We start from the raw sequence: 17,535 nt of genomic DNA, 5'->3' as shown, positions 1-17,535 counted from the left end.
GGGGGGGTTAGGTGACCTCTGATGACCTGCAGTGGTCACAATCTGTTCAAGCAGGAAAAAACAGCTTAGGTATAAGCCTGAAGCCAGTGGTGGAGCAATAAGGGTCCAGTAAGTGACCAGTATGTGTATTCTTATTTTAAGACCACCATCCTGGTTGTCCTGGTGAAAAAGTTGTATACTTTGAAACGCGTTGAGAAATAAAGCACATACTACTTGATTGGCATCTTCCATTCTTTCACTGCTGCGCAGAACAACCCGTTTACTCCTTTTTATGGTCCACCACCAAGAGTACATTTTTAAACAAATGTGAAACTCATAAGTAAATGAAAAGTACATATAAGCACACAAAATACTGGGTGAGAGTAGTATGGGCTAATCATACAAAAATAGAGAATATAACCAGACTCGGACTGGCCCACAGGAGAATCCTCCAGTGGGCCCCTGAGAAAGTAGGCCGATGAGCAGTGCTATGATTCACAATTTGCAGGGAAAAGGTATCATCTTATCATTCATTAAACAATTAAACAAGCTAGCCAAATTAATATTATATAGAAGCAATAGTAAATTAGTGTACTAGAGTCAGATTATTTTTATATGTAGCTGAACAGTGGACCCCAAAATTAATGTCATTGGTGGGCCTTTGCCAACCCAGTTTGACACTGAATCTAAGGAGGTGATTTGTAAGTAAGTGTTTGTCGATAACTTGATAAAACAGAACATTAAATGCAAAAATTTTAAAATTGGAAGGGATATACTTGTACTCATGAGACAGTAGGATCCCAAATAGTCTGCTTCTGCCTATATCTAATCATAGTGAATGTGGTTGTAAAGAAATCCAGCATGGTTTGGTCATTGCTGACCCAGCTGTCCGGTTGCTACATTTAGGTAAAATTGTGAATATCACGATTTGCAATGTAGTAGGGTGCAATCTTATGTCATGCAACTGCGTGCCTAAAGGAATTTGGTATTTTTTGATATTTGGTATATTTGACCCAGATCTTTCCTTCACTCCCCATATCCAATCACTTGCCCACTCATGTAACCTACTCCTCAAAAACATCTCTAAAGTTTGACATTTTCTTACCTTTGACTCTGCAAAAGCTCTTACTCATTGTCGTTACAACTGTCTACTAATTGGTCTCCCTCTTACTAAACTCTCCCCTCTCCAATCCGTCCTTAAAGCAGCCAGGATCATATTCCTGACCAACTGCTACACCGATGTCTCTTACCCTGTTCCAGTCGTTCCACTGGTTGCCCATCCACTAAAGAGTTCAATATAAACTTCTCACTCTCTCCCACCAAGCACTCCACGGTTCAGCACCACTCTATCTCCACCTGCCTCCCTCATCTCTGTACCTCACCCTGCAGGTGCCCCCCGCTCTGCTAATAACCTAAGACTAAGGGTACCGTCACACAGTACCATTTTGATCGCTACGACGGTACGATTCGTGACGTTCTAGCGATATTGTTACGATATCGCAGTGTCTGACACGCAGCAGCGATCAGGGATCCTGCTGAGAATCGTACGTCGTAGCAGATCGTATGGAACTTTCTTTCGTCGCTTGATCACCCGCTGACATCGCTGGATCGTTGTGTGTGACAGCGATCCAGCGATGTGTTCGCTTGTAACCAGGGTAAACATCGGGTAACTAAGCGCAGGGCCGCGCTTAGTAACCCGATGTTTACCGTGGTTACCAGCGTAAACGTAAAATAAACAAACAGTACATACTTACATTCCGGTGTCTGTCCTCCGGCGTCTCAGCTTCTCTGCACTGTGTGAGCGTCTGCCAGCCGGAAAGCGAGCACAGCGGTGACGTCTGACGTCACCGCTGTGCTTTCCGGCTATGGCGCTTACACAGTGGAGAGAAGCAGAACGCCGGGGACAGACACCGGAATGTAAGTATGTACTGTTTGTTTTTTTTACGTTTACGCTGGTAACCAGGGTAAACATCGGGTTACTAAGCGCGGCCCTGCGCTTAGTTACCCGATGTTTACCCTGGTTACCGGGGACTTCGGCATCGCTCCAGCGCCGTGATTGCAACGTGTGACCGCAGTCTACGACGCTGGAGCGATAATCATACGATCGCTGCGACGTCACGGATCGTGCCGTCGTAGCGATTAAAATGGTACTGTGTGACGGTACCCTAAGATCCTCAATCATCGGAACCTCCCATTCCTGTCTCCAAGATGTCTACAAGCTGTGACAATTCTCTGGAATGCAATTACCTCAGAAAATTCAATTAATTCCAAGACTTCTTTAGACTGGCCTATCGCCTCACCTTACTGATACAATTATTCCAGTTTTGCCCTTCCAAAATTTCCTTCCAGATTTGGTTCCTCGTAGCATCTGTTCACACACCCTCCATGTACTTATTAACATTCTGTATCTGCATTTGTACACATACTGGTTGGTGGCCGCTTCATGCAGTGTTATGTGAATACCTTATTTATTATATTGATGGCTGGACCATAAAATACAATCACTTTTTACCACTCATCTTTTGGGTCTCCCCCATTTCCTCATAGATTGTATACTTGTGATCAGGTGCCCTCACTCCTCTTGGTATCTGTTGAATAATGTGTTTTCTCTGTTATGTCTTTCTTGTCTGTACATGTGCAGCGCCCCAGAGTCCTGGTCGTTGCAGTACTGTGGCTCCGCCACTATGGGGAGCCATGGTGCGTCCGATGGCACTGAAGGAGTTCATCTGATCAGGTATCACAGACACCAATACATTTCACAGCTGGGCCTCCGGGGGGGAGCTAAGGGTGCTATTCATTAGGCCACTCCCCCACCATAGTGGGTAAACTGGGGGTCAGGCAGGAAGTTAGAGGAGAAGGCTGACTGGATTGAACGAAGCAACACCTTGTGGCAGAGGGTGTTGTGGAGGAAGAGACAGTAGGGTCTCTGCCAGGGGTGGGATCCTGGCAGATGCTTGGCATTGGAAAGAACGTAACGGGTCCGCGCCAGCTCCGGGAAGCGGCGGGACCCAAGAAAGGACTAGAAGCGAGATAGATTGTGCTGAGTGAGAAACGAGATCAAGCAATAGGAGAATTCCAGTAGGGGTCATGCTGTAAGACCGGAGCAACACCCTGCTGAGGCGCACTACCGGTGGCCGGAACGCCGAGGGAGTATTATAACATTCAGCTTCAAGCAATACTCTAAACAGCGGCAGGACAGTCAGTTTAAGGCGGGCTGTCTAACACATATCACCTATGAAGTCTTGGGAGGCAATTGCGGGAGAGGGGCGTCTCTAGGGTCCCGGAAGAACTCCAGGCCTACCCGACAAACGGGTGCCGTTCTAACTGTAACATCAGGAAGGGACGGACGATTAGAAGAACATCATTTAATCGAGTTGTGAGGGAACTTAAGAAACAGACACAACAGTTGTGGGGTACTTTCCGTAAGCACAGCAGGGAAGGACTACAACACATAGCGCTAAGAAGGAAGGCACCGATTTCCACCTGTGAAGTGAACTCTGGAGGTGCCATTGGACCGGCCGGACTTGCGCAGCTTGGTGAACCGTATTCTGGACTGAGGACTCAGAGATCTCCAGTAAAGAGGTAAAGAGACTGCAACCTGGTGTCCTCGTTATTTACCGCGACCTGCACCCCACAACTGCACCGTTACAACACGACTTATTGCACCGGACGTCCCCCACTGACAGACAGGGCCACGGACCGGGTCTAGCCACCGTGACAACCCCAGGACTGAGACTCAGAGGCCCGGCTCCGGGTGCCCCTAGGCCCTGCGGCGGTGTGGGGGCGCGCCGCAAACTTGGCGTCACGAACAGGATCTACTTAAGCCTGAAGAATCAGGTCATGTGTGCCTTGGAACTGTGATTTATTATACTTGGAACTGTGATTCGTTGTGCTTGGACTGTAACTTTATTGAGAGACTGTGTGCTGCCATTACTACAAGGATTGCCGCCAAAACCGCCGCCATTGCAGCGCTGAGGAGAAGCGCAGGAGAAGAGAAGGGGCGTGGAGTGGGCGTAAACGAGCTAGAGAGCGCGAAGAACAATGGCCGCCCAGTCTAAACATTTCTTGGTCCTGAGGACGTGTCCGTCAACAGCCAAGGTCCGCTGTTGTGAATTTGGATTCTGGGCTCCCCCGGTGGCTACTGGTGGAATTGAACTGGTGTTTTCATCTTCTCTGTTCACCTGTTCCCATCAAGATGTGGGAGTCGCTATATAACCTTGCTGCTCTGTTAGTTTCTTGCCGGTCAACAATGTTATCAGAAGCCTCTCTGTGCTTGTTCCTGCTCCTAGACAACTACTAGATAAGTTGGACTCTTGTCCATGTTTGTTTTTGCATTTTTGTTCCAGTTCACAGCTGTAGTTTCGTTACTGTGTCTGGAAAGCTCTTGTGAACAGGAATTGCCACTCTGGTGTTATGAGTTAATGCCAGAGTTTTAAAGTAATTTCTGGATGGTGTTTTGATAGGGTTTTCAGCTGACCATGAAAGTGCCCTTTCTGTCTTCTGCTATGTAGTAAGTGGACCTCAAATTTGCTAAACCTATTTTCATACTACGTTTGTTATTTCATCTTGATTCACCGCCAATACATGTGGGGGGCCTCTGTCTCCTTTCGGGGTATTTCTCTAGAGGTGAGCTAGGACTAATATTTCCCTCTGCTAGCATTATTTAGTCCTCCGGCTGGTGCTGGGCATCTAGAATCAACGTAGGCATGCTACCCGGCCACTGCTAGTTGTGCGTTAGGTTTAGTTCATGGTCAGCTCAGTTTCCATCTTCCAAGAGCTAGTTCCTATATATGCTGATGCTATGTTCTCTTGCCATTGAGAACATGACAGTTTTGACCGGCCCACTAAAGGGTTAAAATCCTTGGCTGAGAAAGGAGAGAAATAAGAAGTCTGCTGAGAATTTTTTATTTTTTTTTTCTCCTTCTAATCTTTGAATGGCTCTGTGTCCACCTGTTTGTAATGGATCTTCAGAGTGTAACTGCAGGTTTGAATAATCTCGCCACGAAGGTACAAAATTTGCAAGACTTTGTTTGTCATGCACCTATATCTGAGCCGAGAATTCCTTTGCCGGAATTTTTCTCGGGGAATAGATCTGGGTTTCAGAATTTTCGAAATAATTGCAAATTATTTTTGTCCCTGAAATTTCGCTCTGCCGGAGACCCTGCACAGCAGGTCAGGATTGTGATTTCCTTGCTCCGGGGCGACCCTCAAGACTGGGCTTTTTCATTGACACCAGGGGATCCTGCGTTGCTCAATGTGGATGCGTTTTTTCTGGCCTTGGGGTTGCTTTATGACGAACCTCATTTGGAGCTTCAGGCAGAAAAAACTTTGATGTCCCTATCTCAGGGGCAAGATGAAGCGGAAATTTACTGTCAAAGATTCCGTAAATGGTCTGTGCTTACTCAGTGGAATGAGTGCGCCCTGGCGGCGACTTTCAGAGAGGGTCTCTCTGATGCCATTAAGGATGTTATGGTGGGGTTCCCTGTGCCTGCGGGTCTGAATGAGTCCATGACAATGGCTATTCAGATCGATAGGCGTTTGCGGGAGCGCAAACCAGTGCACCATCTGGCGGTGTCCACTGAGAAGTCGCCAGAGAGTATGCAGTGTGATAGAATTCTGTCCCGAAGCGAGCGGCAGAATTTTAGACGGAAAAATGGGTTGTGTTTCTATTGTGGTGATTCTACTCATGTTATATCAGCATGCTCTAAGCGCACTAAAAAGCTTGATAAATCTGTTTCCATTTGCACCTTACCGTCTAAGTTTATTCTATCTGTGACCCTGATTTGCTCTTTGTCATCTATTACCACGGACGCCTATGTCGACTCTGGCGCCGCTTTGAGTCTTATGGATTGGTCCTTTGCCAAACGCTGTGGGTATGATTTAGAGCCTTTGGAGACTCTTATTCCTCTGAAGGGGATTGACTCCACCCCATTGGCTAATAATAAACCACAATACTGGACACAAGTAACTATGCGTATTAATCCGGATCACCAGGAGATTATTCGCTTTCTGGTGCTGTATAATCTACATGATGATTTGGTGCTAGGATTGCCTTGGCTGCAATCTCACAACCCAGTCCTTGACTGGAGAGCTATGTCTGTGTTGAGCTGGGGATGTAAGGGGGCTCATGGGGATGTACCTGTGGTTTCCATTTCATCATCTATTCCCTCTGAAATTCCTGAGTTCCTGTCTGACTATCGTGACGTCTTTGAAGAATCCAAGCTTGGTTCATTACCTCCGCACCGAGAGTGCGATTGTGCCATAGATTTAATCCCGGGTAGTAAATACCCAAAGGGTCGTTTATTTAATCTGTCTGTGCCTGAACATGCTGCTATGCGAGAATATATAAAGGAGTCCTTGGAAAAGGGACATATTCGTCCATCGTCATCTCCCTTAGGAGCCGGTTTTTTCTTTGTGTCAAAAAAAGACGGCTCTTTGAGACCATGTATCGATTATCGGCTTTTGAATAAAATCACTGTAAAATATCAATACCCATTGCCGTTGCTGACTGATTTGTTTGCTCGCATAAAGGGGGCCAAGTGGTTCTCTAAGATTGACCTTCGTGGGGCGTATAATTTGGTGCGAATCAGGCAGGGGGATGAGTGGAAAACCGCATTTAATACGCCCGAGGGCCACTTTGAGTATTTAGTGATGCCTTTTGGTCTTTCAAATGCTCCGTCAGTTTTCCAGTCCTTTATGCATGATATTTTTCGCGATTATTTGGATAAATTTATGATTGTGTATCTGGATGATATTCTGATTTTTTCGGATGACTGGGACTCTCATGTCCAGCAAGTCAGGAGGGTTTTCCAGGTTTTGCGGTCTAATTCTTTGTGTGTGAAGGGTTCTAAGTGTGTTTTTGGGGTACAGAGGATTTCCTTTTTGGGATATATTTTTTCTCCCTCTTCCATTGAAATGGATCCTGTCAAGGTTCAAGCTATTTGTGATTGGACGCAGCCCTCTTCTCTTAAGAGTCTTCAGAAATTTTTGGGCTTTGCTAACTTTTATCGTCGATTTATTGCTGGTTTTTCGGATATTGCTAAACCATTGACCGATTTGACTAAGAAGGGTGCTGATGTTGCTGATTGGTCCCCTGACGCTGTGGAGGCCTTTCGGGAGCTTAAGCGCCATTTTTCCTCTGCCCCTGTGTTGCGTCAGCCTGATGTTGCTCTACCTTTTCAGGTTGAGGTCGACGCTTCTGAGATCGGAGCTGGGGCAGTGTTGTCGCAGAAAAGTTCTGACTGCTCCGTGATGAGGCCTTGTGCCTTCTTTTCCCGTAAATTTTCGCCCGCTGAGCGGAATTATGATGTTGGGAATCGGGAGCTTTTGGCCATGAAGTGGGCTTTTGAGGAGTGGCGCCATTGGCTTGAGGGGGCCAGACATCAGGTGGTGGTATTGACTGACCACAAAAACTTGATTTATCTTGAGACCGCCAGGCGCCTGAATCCTAGACAGGCGCGCTGGTCATTATTTTTCTCTCGGTTTAATTTTGTGGTGTCATACCTACCGGGTTCTAAGAATGTTAAGGCGGATGCCCTTTCTAGGAGTTTTGAGCCTGACTCGCCTGGTAACTCTGAGACCACAGGTATCCTTAAGGATGGAGTGATATTGTCAGCCGTTTCTCCAGACCTGCGGCGGGCCTTGCAGGAGTTTCAGGCGGATAGACCGGATCGTTGCCCACCTGATAAACTGTTTGTTCCTGATGATTGGACCAGTAGAGTCATCTCTGAGGTTCATTCTTCTGCGTTGGCAGGTCATCCTGGCATTTTTGGTACCAGGGATTTGGTGGCAAGGTCCTTCTGGTGGCCTTCCCTGTCACGAGATGTGCGAGGCTTTGTGCAGTCTTGTGACGTTTGTGCTCGGGCCAAGCCTTGTTGCTCTCGGGCTAGTGGATTATTGTTGCCCTTGCCTATTCCTAAGAGGCCTTGGACGCACATCTCGATGGATTTTATTTCGGATCTGCCTGTTTCTCAGAAGATGTCTGTCATCTGGGTGGTGTGTGACCGTTTTTCTAAGATGGTCCATTTGGTTCCTCTGCCCAAGTTGCCTTCTTCTTCCGAGTTGGTTCCTCTGTTTTTTCAAAATGTTCGTTTGCATGGTATTCCTGAGAATATCATTTCTGACAGAGGGACCCAATTCGTGTCTAGATTTTGGCGGGCATTCTGTGCTAGGATGGGCATAGATTTGTCTTTTTCGTCCGCTTTCCATCCTCAGACGAATGGCCAGACCGAGCGGACTAATCAGACCCTGGAGACATATCTGAGGTGTTTTGTGTCTGCTGACCAGGATGATTGGGTTGCTTTTTTGCCATTGGCAGAGTTCGCTCTCAATAATCGGGCCAGCTCTGCCACTTTGGTGTCCCCGTTTTTCTGTAATTCGGGGTTTCATCCTCGATTTTCCTCTGGTCAGGTGGAATCTTCGGATTGTCCTGGAGTGGATGCTGTGGTGGAGAGATTGCATCAGATCTGGGGGCAGGTGGTGGACAATTTGAGGTTGTCCCAGGAGAAGACTCAGCTTTTTGCCAACCGCCACCGTCGTGTTGGTCCTCGGCTTTGTGTTGGGGATTTGGTGTGGTTGTCTTCTCGTTTTGTCCCTATGAGGGTCTCTTCTCCTAAGTTTAAGCCTCGGTTCATCGGCCCGTATAAGATATTGGAGATTCTTAACCCTGTTTCCTTTCGTTTGGACCTCCCTGCATCCTTTTCTATTCATAACGTTTTTCATCGGTCATTATTGCGCAGGTATGAGGTACCGGTTGTGCCTTCCGCTGAGCCTCCTGCTCCGGTGTTGGTTGAGGGTGAGTTGGAGTACGTTGTGGAGAAAATCTTGGACTCTCGTGTTTCCAGACGGAGACTCCAGTATCTGGTCAAGTGGAAGGGATACGGCCAGGAGGATAATTCTTGGGTGAATGCATCTGATGTTCATGCCTCTGATCTGGTTCGTGCCTTTCATAGGGCCCATCCTGATCGCCCTGGTGGTTCTGGTGAGGGTTCGGTGCCCCCTCCTTGAGGGGGGGGTACTGTTGTGAATTTGGATTCTGGGCTCCCCCGGTGGCTACTGGTGGAATTGAACTGGTGTTTTCATCTTCTCTGTTCACCTGTTCCCATCAAGATGTGGGAGTCGCTATATAACCTTGCTGCTCTGTTAGTTTCTTGCCGGTCAACAATGTTATCAGAAGCCTCTCTGTGCTTGTTCCTGCTCCTAGACAACTACTAGATAAGTTGGACTCTTGTCCATGTTTGTTTTTGCATTTTTGTTCCAGTTCACAGCTGTAGTTTCGTTACTGTGTCTGGAAAGCTCTTGTGAACAGGAATTGCCACTCTGGTGTTATGAGTTAATGCCAGAGTTTTAAAGTAATTTCTGGATGGTGTTTTGATAGGGTTTTCAGCTGACCATGAAAGTGCCCTTTCTGTCTTCTGCTATGTAGTAAGTGGACCTCAAATTTGCTAAACCTATTTTCATACTACGTTTGTTATTTCATCTTGATTCACCGCCAATACATGTGGGGGGCCTCTGTCTCCTTTCGGGGTATTTCTCTAGAGGTGAGCTAGGACTAATATTTCCCTCTGCTAGCATTATTTAGTCCTCCGGCTGGTGCTGGGCATCTAGAATCAACGTAGGCATGCTACCCGGCCACTGCTAGTTGTGTGTTAGGTTTAGTTCATGGTCAGCTCAGTTCCCATCTTCCAAGAGCTAGTTCCTATATATGCTGATGCTATGTTCTCTTGCCATTGAGAACATGACAGTCCGCCTCTTGATCCTGTTTGGAGGATGGGGACCATGGAGACGGAGCCGCCCACGAAAGAGACCGCGGGAAGAAGACATTGGAGAGGAGATAAAGATGGCGACACCAGAAGCACCGCATGGGGATGGTCGAACTCCGAGAGAGGCTGGACAGCCCGGTGTGGCTCAGTATACGCCGCCGCTGCGGGAGCTGACCCTTACGGAGCCAACGATGGGCCGACCCCCCAGGCCGCCGTCGGAAGAGTGCGTGGCCGCAGCCGAGGCCCGGCGGATCGCTGCTCGCCTGGAGGCCGATGCTCGAGTGACCGCTCGGCTGGGCCAGCCCACGGAGGTCTGCTTGTCTCCAATGTCCCTTGATCCTCTCAACCCGGTCGCGGCTGGAAGTGCGCCGCTGACACCAGGCTTGAAGCTCATGCCTGAAGCCGAACGCCTGCGGCACATGATGGCTGCATGGCGAGCCCGGCCACAACCGGTACCCCAGGTGGACTTACTGTTGCGGAGCCCCCCTTGTCCCACTGGGGTGTAGTGGTCTCCTTTAACCCCCAATATGGACGCGGGGTTATCCAGGAGATCGGGGAGCCGCTACAAGTCCACGTGGACCGAGAAGAGGTGGAGCCTTGCAGTGGAAGATTTGATCGCGACCTGGAGCCGGGTGATGCCGTCACTTATACCAGGTGGAGGAGGGCAACCAGCGAAGCGGGCTGGATGGCGCGGGGCGTCCAGCGGTGCGTTGCGCTTCAGGCCGCCGCTGCAACTTCCGAAGAGAAACCTCCCACCGATAAGACAACAGAACCCGATCCTGGGGAGCAGCGAGGGACCCGGACCTACCATGCACCGTGGGGGCGTGCCGGATCCTCGGTAAAAAGAACATCCCGGCGGGGGATCCTGTCATTGTTGGGGCGGGACCCGATCCTTGAACCAGCCGGACGACCCGTTGGTCTGGTGAGGCCCGGGAGGAAACCACCTTCCTCCCCGAAGAATGAGTAAGCATGAATGCCTTAAAAAAAATGTATATAGTTCTTAACTGTTTGTTCCTGTTTTGCTGCTGAACCCGTCTAGGGTTAACTTAAAAGGGATCCCTTTGTTGACCCGGGATCCTTATTGTTTGTTTTTCTACAGTTTTGCACAAGTTTTACAAACTGAGAAATCATGAACAGTGCATGATCCAAACTTTCTTGTAAATAGTTTGCACCTTATTAAAGGCGCTTCCTACTGGTTTTATTTAAAGACTCTTTGCGAAGATACCGTTCTGGAACCTTTGCTGAACAAAGACTGGTAGGCTGAGAAGACGAGCTACCTCAGAAAGACTTGATCCTCTTTTAAAGGGGATGTCCAACAGCGTACTTACGAGAGATACTGTTTTAAGAACAGTAATGCCATGATAATGTTGGAATGAGAAAAGTTGTATGTGTTTTAACTAGTTAAATGTAAAGAAATACTGATGATGATGCTCTGGAAGAAATGTAACTGTTTTGCATATAAGAAAGTAATAATGAAGGTGAGGATAGAAGGTAAACCCTGAGTCCCCATAGAAAGTTAATAATGTGTTACTAAGGACAGAAAGTGAACCCGTAGGGGTTAGTGAGTGAGTCCTAATAGGAGCCAAGTAGAGCCGGCTCCATGTTCTCTAATTGAAAGGAATGTTATGTCTATACCATGTATAGTAGAGAAAGGCAGTAGGCCCTGGCTGAACGGGGCGGTCCTGTAAAAGAAAGGAGAGGCAGTAGGTCTGGTGCCATAGGGACAGGCGGTCCTGCAGGTTCAAAGAAGGAGAATGAGAAAGTTAAAATGCCTTATAATGTGATTATAGGAAGGTCTTTAGTGGATGAAGAGTGTATGTCCTTAAAGGCAAAGTTAAATTATTGTTCAATAATGTTTGCACTTAGTAGAATACCCGGTTGGGTAACAGGAGTTATTTATAGCCTGTAATTTATAATGTTTGAATATTTAACTCTGTTTGTAACGTTCAAGTGTCCTCACCTCCCATAAAGGGAAGCCTGTTCAAGTATGCTTATTGTTGTTTGCACTCAACAAAATTGTATGTCTTTTTGCTAACTTGTATTGTTGTTTTTTCTTCCCAGTCCCGGAGTACTGTGTTTAACCAGGGGGGAGTGCAGCGCCCCAGAGTCCTGGTCGTTGCAGTACTGTGGCTCCGCCACTATGGGGAGCCATGGTGCGTCCGATGGCACTGAAGGAGTTCATCTGATCAGGTATCACAGACACCAATACATTTCACAGCTGGGCCTCCGGGGGGGAGCTAAGGGTGCTATTCATTAGGCCACTCCCCCACCATAGTGGGTAAACTGGGGGTCAGGCAGGAAGTTAGAGGAGAAGGCTGACTGGATTGAACAAAGCAACACCTTGTGGCAGAGGGTGTTGTGGAGGAAGAGACAGTAGGGTCTCTGCCAGGGGTGGGATCCTGGCAGAGGCTTGGCATTGGAAAGAACGTAACGGGTCCGCGCCAGCTCCGGGAAGCGGCGGGACCCAAGAAAGGACTAGAAGCGAGATAGATTGTGCTGAGTGAGAAACGAGATCAAGCAATAGGAGAATTCCAGTAGGGGTCATGCTGTAAGACCAGAGCAACACCCTGCTGAGGCGCACTACCGGTGGCCGGAACGCCGAGGGAGTATTATAACATTCAGCTTCAAGCAATACTCTAAACAGCGGCAGGACAGTCAGTTTAAGGCGGGCTGTCTAACACATATCACCTATGAAGTCTTGGGAGGCAATTGCGGGAGAGGGGCGTCTCTAGGGTCCCGGAAGAACTCCAGGCCTACCCGACAAACGGGTGCCGTTCTAACTGTAACATCAGGAAGGGACGGACGATTAGAAGAACATCATTTAATCGAGTTGTGAGGGAACTTAAGAAACAGACACAACAGTTGTGGGGTACTTTCCGTAAGCACAGCAGGGAAGGACTACAACACATAGCGCTAAGAAGGAAGGCACCGATTTCCACCTGTGAAGTGAACTCTGGAGGTGCCATTGGACCGGCCGGACTTGCGCAGCTTGGTGAACCGTATTCTGGACTGAGGACTCAGAGATCTCCAGTAAAGAGGTAAAGAGACTGCAACCTGGTGTCCTCGTTATTTACCGCGACCTGCACCCCACAACTGCACCGTTACAACACGACTTATTGCACCGGACGTCCCCCACTGACAGACAGGGCCACGGACCGGGTCTAGCCACCGTGACAACCCCAGGACTGAGACTCAGAGGCCCGGCTCCGGGTGCCCCTAGGCCCTGCGGCGGTGTGGGGGCGCGCCGCACATGTCCCCTCCAAAATATAAAGTGCTGCAGAATATGTCGGTGCTGTAGAAAAAATATTATTATTATTGTTTGGTACGCAATGACTCTTATGGACATCTCACCTACATGCTCTGCAGTTTATTTTTATGTACATGTGAAGTGGCGTTGACAAGGGTGGATGGATGGTTGGGTGAATGTTAGGATGTGGTGGTGCAGGGGAACGTTCGTCCTGCTGTCTTTCATTGCATCACCACTAACTTCAATGACGGCAAAACACTGCTACATGTCATCAGGGGCCCCTGCCATTCATGTAGTGCTGTGCCATGCCAGTGTAAGGCTCTAGCAGGAACGTGGGATGCAGTTACGAGCAGGAGGCAGAGCAAGAGTTAACAGGTTTTATATATCTACAACCACTGTCAAAAATTATGGAATCACCGGCCTTGGAGGATGTTCATTCAGTTGTTTAATTTTGTAGAAAAAAAGCAGATCACAGACAGGGCACAAAACTAAAGTCATTTCAAATGGCAACATTCTGGCTTTAAGAAACACTAAAAGAAATCAAGAACAAAAAATTTTATAGTCAGTAATGGTTACTTTTTTAACCAAGCATAGGGGAAAAATTATGGAATCGCTCAATTCTGAGGAAAAAATTATGGAGTCATCCTGTAAATTTTCATACCCAAAAATAACACCTGCATCAAATTAGATCTGCTTGTTAGTCCGCATCTAAAAAGGAGTGATCACACCTTGGAGAGCTGTTGCACCAAGTGGACTGACATGAATCATGGCTCCAACACGAGAGATGTCAATTGAAACAAAGGAGAGGATTATCAAACTCTTAAAAGAGGGTAAATCATCACACAATGTTGCAAAAGATGTTGGTTGTTCACAGTCAGCTGTGTCTAAAATCTGGACCAAATACAAACAATATGGGAAGGTTGTTAAAGGCAAACATACTGGTAGACCAAGGAGGACATCAAAGCGTCGAGACCGGAAACTTCAAGCAATATGTCTCCAAAACAGGAAATGCACAGCAAAACAAATGAGGAACGAATGGGTGGAAACTGGAGTCAACGTCTTTGACCAAACTGTAAGAAACCGCCTAAAAAAATGGGATTTACATACAGAAAAGCTAAACGAAAGCCGTTATTAACACCTAAACAGAAAAAAACAAGGTTACAATGCACTAAGGAAAAGCAATCGAGGACTGTTGATGACTGGATTAAAGTCATATTCAGTGATGAATCGTGAATCTGCATTGGGCAAGGTGATCATTCTGGAACCTTTGTTTGGTGCCGTTCCAATGAGATTTATAAAGATGACTGCCTGAAGAGAACATGCAAATTTCCACACTCATTGATGATATGGGACTGCATGTCAGGTAAAGGCACTGGGGAGATGGCTGTCATTACATCTTCAATAAATGCACAAGTTTATGTTGATATTTTGGACACTTTTCTTATCCCATCAATTGAAAGATATTTTGGGATGATGAAATCACTTTTCAAGATGATAATGCATCCTGCCATAGAGCAAAAACTGTGAAAACATTCCTTGAAAAAAAGACACATAAGGTCAATGTCATGGCCTGCAAATAGTCCGGATCTCAATCCAATTGAAAATCTTTGGTGGAAGTTGAAGAAAATGGTCCATGACAAGGCTCCAACCTGCAAAGCTGATTTGGCAACAGCAATCAGAGAAAGTTGGAGCCAGATTGATGAAGAGTACTGTCTGACACTCATTAAGTCCATGCCTCAGAGACTGCTGTAATAAAAGCCAGAGGTGGCGCAACAAAATACTAGTGATGTTTTGGAGTGTTTTTTTGTTTGCTTGTTTTTCATGATTCCATAATTTTTTCCTCAGAATTGAGTGATTCCATAATTTTTCCCCTATGCTTTGTTAAAAAAAGTAACAATTACTGACTACCACATTTTTTGTTCTTGATTTCTTTTAGTGTTTCTTAAAGCCAGAAAGTTGCCATTTGAAATGACTTTAGTTTTGTGCCATGTCTGTGCCATCCTCCTAGGCCGGTGATTCCATAATTTTTGCCAGGGGTTGTATTTATCTCAGCAGTAAGTATTCCACGCAGGGAGTAAGGGGGTGTAAATATACAGGCCCACAATATGTATACGTCAATAAAGTAACTACAACTGGTCAAATAACGGGTTAACTTATCAGTCTCTAGTTCCTGGATGTTGGCGGCTGGAAAATCCCACGACGGCGCCGTAGTTGGCGCGAGAAGTCTCTGAGCCTGTCCTGGAGAAAAGTGAATCAATGTCTCTGAACGTCGACGAAGTATCCTGGTCTTCCTACACGTGGTTTTGTGATCCTGGAACGAGGTGCTGAACGGGGAATTATCTGCTGCATGGCTACGGATGAACAAAGTCCCGGAGTGGAAGCTGCAGTCTCAACGGTGTGAACCGCGTGCATCACCAGATCAGCGCTGCTAAGAGAGTCAGCAGATATACGATGCACAGACTGGTTAGTGATGTAAGGGTCGGGGGATAACGGGGAGTTGGTCTCAGGAGATGTACAGTCTGTATGCGCGGCAGATGGAGCGGTGCAATGCGGGCCTGTCAGTTGGCGTCAGTCAGCGGAGAGGGAGTCAACCTTCTCCTGTAGCACACACTGGGTACCCAACAAAAGCCCCATTCCCGCGCGCTCAGTCTCTTTTATATCACACCCGCCCCCAACAGTCAGGTCTACTCCGGTCAGACTCAAAGGTCTACTCCGGTCAGAAAGTGCTTCCCCCAGCAACAATGGTGACAGCCCCGACAGACACGCAAGAGGGACCATCTTCCTACACCAATATCACCCCATGCATTTCTCAAGAACAGCAGGCTCCTTTATCACACCATGTGGCTTCAGCCACATCCCTCTGTTTCCTGCTGCAAGTGTGTCTTAAGTTATGTAACAGTGAAACATATGGGCTTATTAATTAAGATTAATGCAGCACACACCAATATAAATGAAGGGGCTCATGCCACTTATTTTTACGGGGCGCATGCCCATACGTGTCCATGTGCCTCACCAGAAATGCTGCTCCAGTTAAAGGGAACCTGTCACCCCCAAAATCGATGGTGAGGTAAGCTCAACGGCATCAGGGGCTTATCTACAGCATTACAGAATGCTGTAGATAAGGCGCCGATGTTACCTGAAAGAGGAGAAAAAGACGCTAGATTATACTCACCCAGGGGCGGTCCGATCTGATGGGCGACGCAGGTCCGTTCCAGCGCCTCCCATCTTCATTCCATGACGTCCTCTTCTGGTCTTCACGCCGCGGCTCCGGCACAGGCGTACTTTGTCTGTCCTGTTGAGGGCAGAGTAAAGTACTGCAGTGCGCAGGCGCCGGGAAAGGTCAGAGAGGCCCAGCGCCTGCGCACTACAGTACTTTGCTCTGCCCTCAACAGGACAGACAAAGTACGCCTGTGCCGGAGCCGCAGCGTGAAGACCAGAAGAGGACGTCATGGAATGAAGATAGGAGGCGCTGGAACGGACCTGCGACGCCCATTGGATCGGACCCCCCTGGGTGAGTATAATCTAACGTCTTTTTCTCCTCTTTCAGGTAACATCGGCGGCTTATCTACAGCATTACAGAATGGTGTAGATAAGCCCCTGATGACAGTGGGCTTACCTCATCATCGATTTTGGAGGTGACAGGTTCCCTTTAAAGACTCAACACAAGGCCTTGCATTTTAATAATTGAAATCCCTGCTGTCTGTATGCAGGAGTCCAGAGGGCGGTCCTATCAGCGATTGACAGCCTTCCCTGTACTGTGCATGCAGTGACAGCTGTCAATCACTAAGTAGCTCCGCCCACTGGACTCATATACATATATTCACCAGGGATTTCAATAAATAAAATGCAACTTTTACTGAATCTTTTCCAACAAACGCCAATCTGCTCTACTTTTCCTATATACCATACTGTCCACTGAACGGACGGCATGTACACAGCGCCAGGTTTCCTTTAACTGACTATACATGTTCCACTTTTGCAAAGAATTTATATTTTCAGTAATAAAACCTAAAGATCCAATGCTGATCGATTTTTTATTTCCGAAAGGGTTTCACCATTTCACATAATAAGGCTTTATTCACACGTCAGTATTTGTATGGCAAAATCAGGGGGGTTCAAAAACACAGAGCAGGTGTCCATTTTTCAATTATAGTTTTTCTCTGTAAGTTCCACTCCTGGTTTTGACATATAAAATACTGACCAAATACTGATGTGTGAATAGGCCCTAAGAGTGTTTCATACTCATTTGTCTGAAAAATCTGCCAATCTACTGCATCTACTCTGGATCCCAGGTCTGCAACACCATTCAAGGCAAGTCAGGATGCCTTCCTTGTCAGTCTCCGTCTCCCGCCCTGAGGCTCCTTTTAAGGCCCTCTCATGTCTTTTGGGCTTCTTAATCCCCCACTAAATTTATCAGCATTCGAAACATGGCCAAGCCTGAAGCTAAATTAGAACTTGGAGCCATTGGGAAGTAGGATCAGGTATAATTGTACATCTAGTGGCCAGAGAGCTGTCCAGCACCGCAGTCGGAGTGTACTGGAGTCTGCA

The 17,535-nt window shown here is 47.3% G+C and overlaps 1 long non-coding RNA gene across 1 annotated transcript in view; it reads right to left on the bottom strand.

Moving 5' to 3' along the window:
* LOC143788411 (uncharacterized) overlaps window positions 1-17,535 on the bottom strand; it is a 46,427-nt gene continuing 28,892 nt past the window's right edge. The window contains exon 3 of the long non-coding RNA XR_013218623.1: window positions 1-42. This is a non-coding gene — a long non-coding RNA (uncharacterized LOC143788411). The remainder of the gene's footprint in view (window positions 43-17,535) is intronic.

Source organism: Ranitomeya variabilis, chromosome 8 (assembly GCF_051348905.1).
Source record: "Ranitomeya variabilis isolate aRanVar5 chromosome 8, aRanVar5.hap1, whole genome shotgun sequence".
Lineage (NCBI taxonomy): Eukaryota > Metazoa > Chordata > Amphibia > Anura > Dendrobatidae > Ranitomeya > Ranitomeya variabilis.
The sequence above is the reverse complement of the archived record's forward strand: the minus strand, read 5'-3'. Positions and strand labels throughout refer to the sequence as shown.